Raw genomic sequence first — 8,726 nt, 5'->3', positions numbered from 1 at the left:
CAACGCCGAGGAACAGCCCCCATCCTCTGAATAGGCACGTGTGAGAAACGTTTGCACAATTATTGGGCACAAAATAATTCTGTTTCCTGAATGCTGCCGGAATCTCGTGTGTTCCAGGACTATGAGATTTCGTCGAACATGAGCCACTACACTGAATTGAACGTTAAGGCCCAAGCACTGAATTTTCGGCAGGCAATGAGAGGTGAAGAATGTTCATATCTTGGCACAGCTCGGATATTAGCAACTTGTTCATCCACAACAGAATTTCAGCGATTTACAAATGAACACATTTAATTACCATCTCAAACATGTCTAAATGTATGACAAATGCAACTTACTGCGGATGCTTCAAAACGGAAACAAAAACAGAAAATACTGGATAATCTCAGCAGGTCTGACAGCCTCTGGGGAGCGAAATGGCAGCTGTCGTTTCCAGTCAAGTGGACTCTTTGTCAAACCTGGAGAACTGGAACTGGAGGTTCACACGGTGGGGGGTGGGGGTTGGGGGTGGTGGAGTGCTGTGTTGGGCCTCGATAGAGGGCTAGCAATAGGTGGGAAATGACGAAAATGTCTCGGGCAGAAAGAAAAAGGGAATGTAAATGAGGCTAATCAAGGCTATGAAACGTGCTGCTGGCGCATCAAGCGGTCAGAATGTGTTAATGGCAGAACAAAGGTCAGCAGTGCATCAGAGAACAATTACAAACAGGGATCAGATTGCTGAAGTAGGATGGTATGAGCTGGGGGGAGGTGGGCAATGCTGAGGGTAAAACATATCAATGGAAGGGATGATAAGTTGATGGAAAAAACATGTGGTGGAGGGGAAAGTGAGAGTTCACAGTCTGAATGTGTTGAACTGATAAAATGAAAGGGACAAAGAGCTGTCTGAGTCCACCAGAATTAGTCAATAGAAATGTGAATGCCCACACATAGACAAGCTTCTCGGGAACGTATTGGTTCCCTGCAGTTTGAGCTCAGCTTCTCAAAGCAAACCCAATGTGAATGAATCCCGCTGTCTCCGCCGCAAAGAAAGGAAGAAAATATGCGGTTTGACCAACGGAAAATCAATCTAACATCTGCGGAGAACGCCAAAAGTAATGCAACATCTCAGTAAGTCAGACGGCATTTGTCGACAGGACAACAAAGTTCGACTTTCACCATCACCTTTCATAAAAACCCGGACAGGTTAGAAATCAGAAGGGGGTTCAGTGCAGTTAGATTGCGAATGTACAGACCGGACCATGTACCACATGCTATGGTATCAGCAAAACCCGGCACAGCCGCCGAGATTGGTCATCATTAACATATTGACGATGAAGAAAGAGGAGATCTCAGGACGATATCTGGCGGCTGCCAACAAGTCTAAAAAGAATGGTTACCTCAATATAAACGCGCTCAGTGTGGAGGACGGGGCGGTCTATTACTGTGCAATGAGCACAGTGTCACAAAGCAGCTACAACCACGTATGAAAGCCTCAGAGAGTATTTTCAATTCCAGTAAATTTGCGTTCCTGCCCTTGTACCGGAGGATGGTTTGATCTGGATTCAGAAAAATATTCAGGTCTATTTCTCCACAATTGCATTGCCGTCTCTGTCCTTGTATAGGTCTGATGTGGAGATGCCGGCGTTGGACTGGGGTGAGCACAGTAAGAAGTCTTACAACACCAGGTTAAAGTCCAACAGGTTTGTTTCAAACACGAGCTTTCGGAGCACGGCTCCTTCTTCAGGTGAAGAAGGAGCCGTGCTCCGAAAGCTCGTGTTTGAAACAAACCTGTTGGACTTTAACCTGGTGTTGTAAGACTTCTTACTTGTATAGGTCAATAGAGGAGCCGTTTCGGATTCGTGAGATTAATCAGCATGTCGCGATGGACAGTAAATTTAAACTTGGAATATCCACTTCCCAGCAGAAGTAATGAAAGTTCTCAGATGTGGGGATAATAAAATCTTCCAGGACCGTTAACTTAGGTCGACCTTATGCCAATGAGTCTGAGCCCCTAGTAGTCTTCAGCGGAACATCGACTTTCTGATCGAAAATACATCAAATCTATGTTGACACTTCCTGCTTTCTGTTATGGAGGTTCCCAGATCAGGGACCCGTTTCAACGAAAGTGTGGTGCTGTCCAAGTGAGTTCTGTAAAATCCACGGGCCTGTGATGATTCCACGTCTCACAAATGTCCATGCCCGCGGGACCATGTGTACGGTCCATTCCGATATTTTCCGCACTGCCTCAGGGGACCAATATTACCAGCATTTTCATTCGGTCCCTGGCAATCAGAGGATTGGCCGTCACTGTTGCAATGCACAGAGTTGCGATCCTGTTGTCGTCTCCGTGGCGCAATCGGTTAGCGCATTCGGCTGTTAACCGAAAGGTGGTTCGATCCCACCCAGAGACGAATTGTTGTTCCACTCCTGGATGATATGTTTTTAGGGGCTGTTTCGGACAGGGCTAAATCGCTGGCTTTGAAAGCAGGCCAGCAGCACGGTTTGATTCCCGTAACAGCCTCCCCGAACAGGCGCCGGAATGTGGCGACTAGGGGATTTTCAGAGTAATTTCATTTGAAGCCTACTCGTGACAATAAGCGATTTTCCTGTTCTGATAACACGTACCGTGCACCGGCTGCGGCATGGAGTTGCCTCTATCGCTGAAATATCCTTCACAGCGCCGAGCTGGGGAATAGCTCAATGATGCTGTGTCTCCCTCGATAACTCAGGAGATTGTGACGAATCCTCACGGACCTGCTAACAGACGAATGTTGAGCAGGAGTTGGCTATTCATCCCCTTGAGCCTTCTCCAACATTCAATAAGTTCGTGACAGATGCGAACGTGACCTCAGATTCACATTTCACCTACCCCGGATAACCTTTGATTACCTTTTCAATTGAGAATCCAACCACATCGGTCTTAAAATCTTCAATGGGCATATCTCAGCGGTCTCTGGAGAAGAATCCCTCAGAAAAAAAGCCCAACGATCTACATAACCGGGCCGGGTCGAGCAGTATCTCTGGCCATGATGTGGAGATGCCGGCGCTGGACTGGGGTGAGCACAGTAAGAAGTCTTACAACACCAGGTTAAATGATTCTGTTTTGTGATTCACCTGAGGAAGGAGCTGCCCTCTGAAAGCTCGTGTTTGAAACAAACCTGTTGGACTTTAACCTGGTGTTGTAAGACGTCTTACTGTATCTCTGGCAGCAGCGCATCCCTTCCCGATGAACTTAATGCATTCTATGCTCGGTTTGAGCAGGTAACCAACAATCCGCTGTCGAGTGCCCCAGCAGCCCTTAATTCACCCATACCCACCATCACAGTTTCCAAAGTGAACCCACGGACGGCGACGGGCCCGGATGGGATCCCTGGTCGTGCACTCAGAGCCTGCGCATACCAGCTGGCAGAGGTATTCACAGACATCTTTAACCTATCCCTTTAACCTAGTGTAGGTTAGATGGCCTTTAGATTTTTTCCATGTCGGTGCAACATCGAGGGCCGAAGGGCCTGTACTGCGTTGTATCGTTCTATGTTCTATGTTCTACTCCACTCCGAGGTCCCCACCTGCTTCAAGAAGACCACCATCATACCGGTACCAAAGAAGAACGAGGCAACATGCCTCAATGACTACCCTCCGGTGGCCCTGACATCAGTTGTAATGAAGTGCTTCCAGAGGCTGATCATGAAGCGCATCACCTCCATACTCCTAGAGCGCCTTGACCCACTTCAATTCGCATACCGTCACAACCGGTCAACATCAGACGGCATTTCCCTGGCCCTACACTCATCCCTAGAGCATCTCGAAAACAAGGACACCTACATCAGACTCCTATTTATTGACTACAGCTCCGCCTTCAACACCATAATCCCAAAAATCGCGGGTTCGGATCCCGCCCGTCCCTCGGTGCTGATCCATTCAAAGTCCTCTGTAACGTTTCATTGTCTCGCAAACACTTGCAGCATGAAATATCATTCACCTATTTTCTTCATAGGACATTTCACCTTCAGCTAATGAATATAATTCGGGACAACCTGCTCTCTGAAAAAAGCGATGTTCAGAGCAGTTCCCCTTTTGTACCTTCTTCGTCAGAACCAAAATAAAGAAAACTAGTCTGTTGAGCCCTGCTATTATTCTGAGTTCTAACCTCCGCATGTCCACCAAAGTCTTGGCATTCTTTCGACTTCGTCCTAAGGTGTGAACCGAGGACTCCAGGGATGATTTGCACAGATTAAGCATCATTTTTTGATTAGAAACACCTATAGTGACAAAGATAGTGTATAAAGAGATGGAATTTAGATTTACTGTCCAGGTTTCCCGCCCTGATATGCATTTCAGTCAACACTGAATCCACTGAACAGCCGAATTCTAACACGGAGTAAACCGAATCCGGCAGCAGAGGGCGCCAAATTCAAGCACTGGCGTCAGAAACTCACCTGATGGTGTCGGCCAAGCCGATAGGATGGGAGGCGAGTGATGTCACAATAGACCCTCTCCCTGCACTGCACGAAGTTCCCTCTCTCCTACACAATTCCTGACTCAGTCCAGTCCAGTTCACTGGGAGAGATTCAGTCAGACATGGTTGCGATAATACTGGCGGCGCTTTGGCACAGTAAGTAGTTATAGTGTTAATTAAAACAGATTAGCATATTTAGAACAGTACAGGCCCTTCGGCCCTCGATGTTGTGCCGAGCAATGATCACCCTACTCAAACTCACGTATCCACCCTATACCAGTAACCCAACAACTCCCCCTTAACCTTACTTTTTAGGACACTACGGGCAATTTAGCATGGCCAATCCACCTAACCCGCACATCTTTGGACTGTGGGAGGAAACCGGAGCACCCGGAGGAAACCCACGCACACACGGGGAGGACGTGCAGACTCCGCACAGACAGTGACCCAGCCGGGAATCGAACCTGGGACTCTGGAGCTGTGAAGCATTGATGCTAACCACTATGCTACCGTGCTGCCCTATTAATACACATCGGCTAGAGTATAATTAACGATCGGGAATGTCTATGAAGTGCCTGCATCAGAGGTCCCAGAAAATGCCGCAGATACAAGCAAATTTGTATCAACTCTGTTTAAACTCAGGGCGGCACGGTGGCGCAATGGTTGGCACTGCTGCCTCATTGCACTGAGGACACGGGTTCGATCCCGGTCCCAGATCACTGTCCGTGTGGTGTTTGAACATTCTCACTCCCACACCTTAGATGTACAGGCTCAGTGGAATGGCCACGCTAAAAAGCACCTCTTAATTGAACAAACTTAAACTTTATAAAGGAACAACAATCTGTTCATTTCAGTCCTTCACTTTCGCAGGCCGGCAATGTTCAATCCAGTAGCTCAGTCACCAGTGACAATAACAGTCTCAGAAGGGGCTTCGGTGAAGTTAAATTGCCAATATAAAGGCCCCAACATGTACAAAATGCAATGATATCAGGAGAAACCGGCACAGCCACCGAGATGGATTATCACCAACAACTCAGCAATGAAGAAAGATGTGGGTTCAGGACGATATCTGGCGTTTGCTGACAAATCTAAACAGAACGGTTACCTCAGTCTAAGCACATTCGATGTGGAGGATGGGGAGGTCTATTACTGCTCACTGAGAAACAGCGTTCGAGAAAACCTAAAGCCCCGTACACAACCCTGAGTGAGTGTTTACAGCATCACTGAGGTTCCTTTCCGAGAAGGAATTGACCCCAGGCTCAGGCAAGCAATCATGTCTATTTACCGGACATGTCTCTGTCCTTGAGTAGATCAAGAGAGGAATAGTTTGGGAAATCGTGAGAGCGATGGTTGAAAATATCAGCCATGATTGAATGGCAGAGCGGACTCGATGGGCCAAGTGACCTAATTCTGCTCCTATGCCTAATAGTCTTATGGTCTTATTATGGTCTATCATACCGCAAATTGTATTGTAACTTTAAAACCAGAATATCTACCTACTGGCAGAGGGTGGCACTCAACTGAGGAGATAGACGAAAATCATGGCTTGCTCTTGCAGAAAGTCCAAGGACAAAGACTCCTCGTTACCTGTTCTTTTAACGCAAAGCAGAATGGATCAATACGTGCTGCGGTACAAAATGTACAAGGTACTTAATGGGCGGCACTGTGGCTCAGTGGGTTGCTCTGCTGCCTCATGCTCCTAGGACCCGCGTTCGATTCCCGGCTTGGTTCCCTATCTGTGCGGAGTCTGCACGTCCTCCCCGTGTCTACGTGGGTTTCCTCCGGGTGCTCCGGTTTCCTCACTCAAGTCCCGAAAAGACGTGCTGTTAGGTGAATTGGACATTCTGAATTCTCCCTCTGTGCACCTGAACAGGGGCCGGAGTGTGGTGACTCGGGAATTTTCACAGTAACTTAATTGCAGTGTTAATGTAAGCCTACTTATGACACTAGTGAAGATTATTATTACGACAATGTACGCTTAATGTATAATAACCGCCGAGCAACATGAGAATTACTATCAGTTGGGACATGGGAAGCACATGGTGCCAGGTTTAGACTTTAATAGAAATCAATTTTTCGATCGAAAATACCTGAAATTTCTGTTGACACGACATGTCTTCTGTTCGATTCCCAGGCAGATCAGGGACATACTGCGCCCATTTATGTTATGAAGAGACGTTGCATAGTTTTGGGTGTACAAGATTATGAGTGGCATGGCAGGGTGGATAGGGAGCAGTTGTTCCCCTTAGTTGAAGGGTCAGTTACGGGGGGACACAAGTTCAAGGTGAGGGGCAGGAGGTTATGGTGAATTTGACGAAAATCTTATTTAGCCAGAGGATGGTGACTGTCTGGAGTAAACTACGTGGGAGGGTGGTAGAGGCAGTGTGCTTCACATCCATTAAATAGTACCTGGCTGAACACATGGCACGTCTTCACATTCAGGGCTATGGAACACGTGCTGACAAATGAGGTCCTGTAGTTAGTCCTGTATTTTTCACATGTTGGTGCAGACTCGATTGACCGGAAGGCCTCATCTGAATTGCTTGGTTCTGTGCATCTGTGATTCTGAGTGCTATAACATTCCTGGCACTATAATAATTCCGCGAGTGACAAACTTCCAGGATTTCCGCGTACATATTTATGTCCAGGTATTGGCTGCCCAATTTTACTGGCCTTGTCTTTCACTGGCGTGTCACTGGCAATCAGAGGAATGCATTTCTCTGCTGCAATAAAGCAAGATGTGATAATGTTGTGATAACAAGTACCGTGAGCTGGCTGCGGCATTGGGATCGCCGCACCATTGAAGGATACGGCCTGCTGGACCTCTCGCAAATTCCGACAGCGAGACACCCAAAGCGAGAATCATACCCCTAGATCAACGCGCCCCGCGAAAAGAGCCAAAGCATACTGTCATTGCTATCGAAAATCAATCTAACATCTCCGGAGAACGCCAAAAGTACTGCAACATCTCAGGTAGTCAGGCGGCATTTGTCGACAGGACAACAAAGTTCGTCTTTCACCGTCACCTTTCATTAAAACCGGGACAGGTTAGAAATATAGTAGGTCTTAACCAAGTGAACTCCCGGAGGGAGGAAACAGAACAACAGGAAAGGGCTCTAATAGGGGGAAAGTCGGGACAGATTAAATGAGAAGAGACCCTGGCCACAGAGTTAGGTTAGCATCAAATCAAAGAAGAATGAGACCACAGTATGAGGCCATTCCGGCCGCCGTCTGTGCCAGCTCTCTGTTAGCGGAATGGAAGAAACAAAGAAACAAAAGGTATGTCTGGAGGAACTATCGATGGCAGATTGATCAACAACTTCCGCCCGGTCACAAAGAACAAGTGGAAACAAGATTGAAACCCAAATCTGCGATGTAAGGACACACAAAATGGGTGCAGCATTTACAGTGTGAAACTGCTGAACACACACTGAGTGTGAAAGCTGTATTGAGCCCAGTGGAAAGATGCGCTGCTGTTCCTCGAGTGTCTGTTGAGCTTCTTTGGAACATTTCACGACGCCGAGGTCCGGGAGGTCAGCGTTAAGATCCAGCTCCCCAGTCAGTTCAATTCTCCACTTTGGCTCTGTGGATTAGATGGGTCACGTCCCTGTGGTTAACACAGATCTGGAGCATCAATTTTATCCAAACGCACTCCAGCTCAGACACTGTCTCTCTCTCGCGCATCATCTGTGGGGAGAGAAACGACGTACACATTCCGAGTCCTGAGAAAACTTTTTCAGAGTGGGCCAATGTAAATCAACCCTGCCGTCAGCATCGCAAACAATTCATAATTTCTGACCTGGAGTAAAGGGCTTGTCCTGGATTTAAACCCACGACCACTCCCATCGGCATTGATTGAAAATCTCTAAACGAGAACCATACCTCGAGACCAAAGAGCAGAAATTTAAGACCGACATTAAGCAAAATATAACTTACGTTAATTTCGATATAATTTCTACATCTCACCGTTTTATATGTTGAGACATCTGATAATTTAAGAAACAGCTGTCGTCTGCAACAAGGGACCTGGCCTCTCAAACAGACCATCAGAATCTGCAGCAACACAGTGAGGTTGTACATTCCGCACGCCCATTAACTGCCAGCGCTTTTTGTAGTGTAGTGGTTATGACATCCGCTTCACACGCGAAAGGACCCCGGTTCGAAACCGGGCAGAAATATTTAGCATTTCGTGTGAGAAAAGTTTGCACAATTATTGGGCACAAAATAATTCTGTTTCCTGAATGTTGCCGGAATCTCGTGTGTTCCAGGACTATGAGATTTCGTCTCACGT

The 8,726-nt window shown here is 47.1% G+C and overlaps 1 non-coding gene across 1 annotated transcript; it reads left to right on the top strand.

Annotated features, from left to right (window-relative positions):
• The first annotated feature begins 2,320 nt into the window (after positions 1–2,320).
• trnan-guu lies at positions 2,321–2,390 on the top strand. The gene has a single exon. It is a non-coding gene; the product is annotated as a tRNA-Asn (tRNA).
• The last annotated feature ends 6,336 nt before the right edge of the window (positions 2,391–8,726 follow it).

Source organism: Scyliorhinus canicula, unplaced genomic scaffold (assembly GCF_902713615.1).
Source record: "Scyliorhinus canicula unplaced genomic scaffold, sScyCan1.1, whole genome shotgun sequence".
NCBI lineage: Eukaryota > Metazoa > Chordata > Chondrichthyes > Carcharhiniformes > Scyliorhinidae > Scyliorhinus > Scyliorhinus canicula.
The sequence above is the reverse complement of the archived record's forward strand: the minus strand, read 5'-3'. Positions and strand labels throughout refer to the sequence as shown.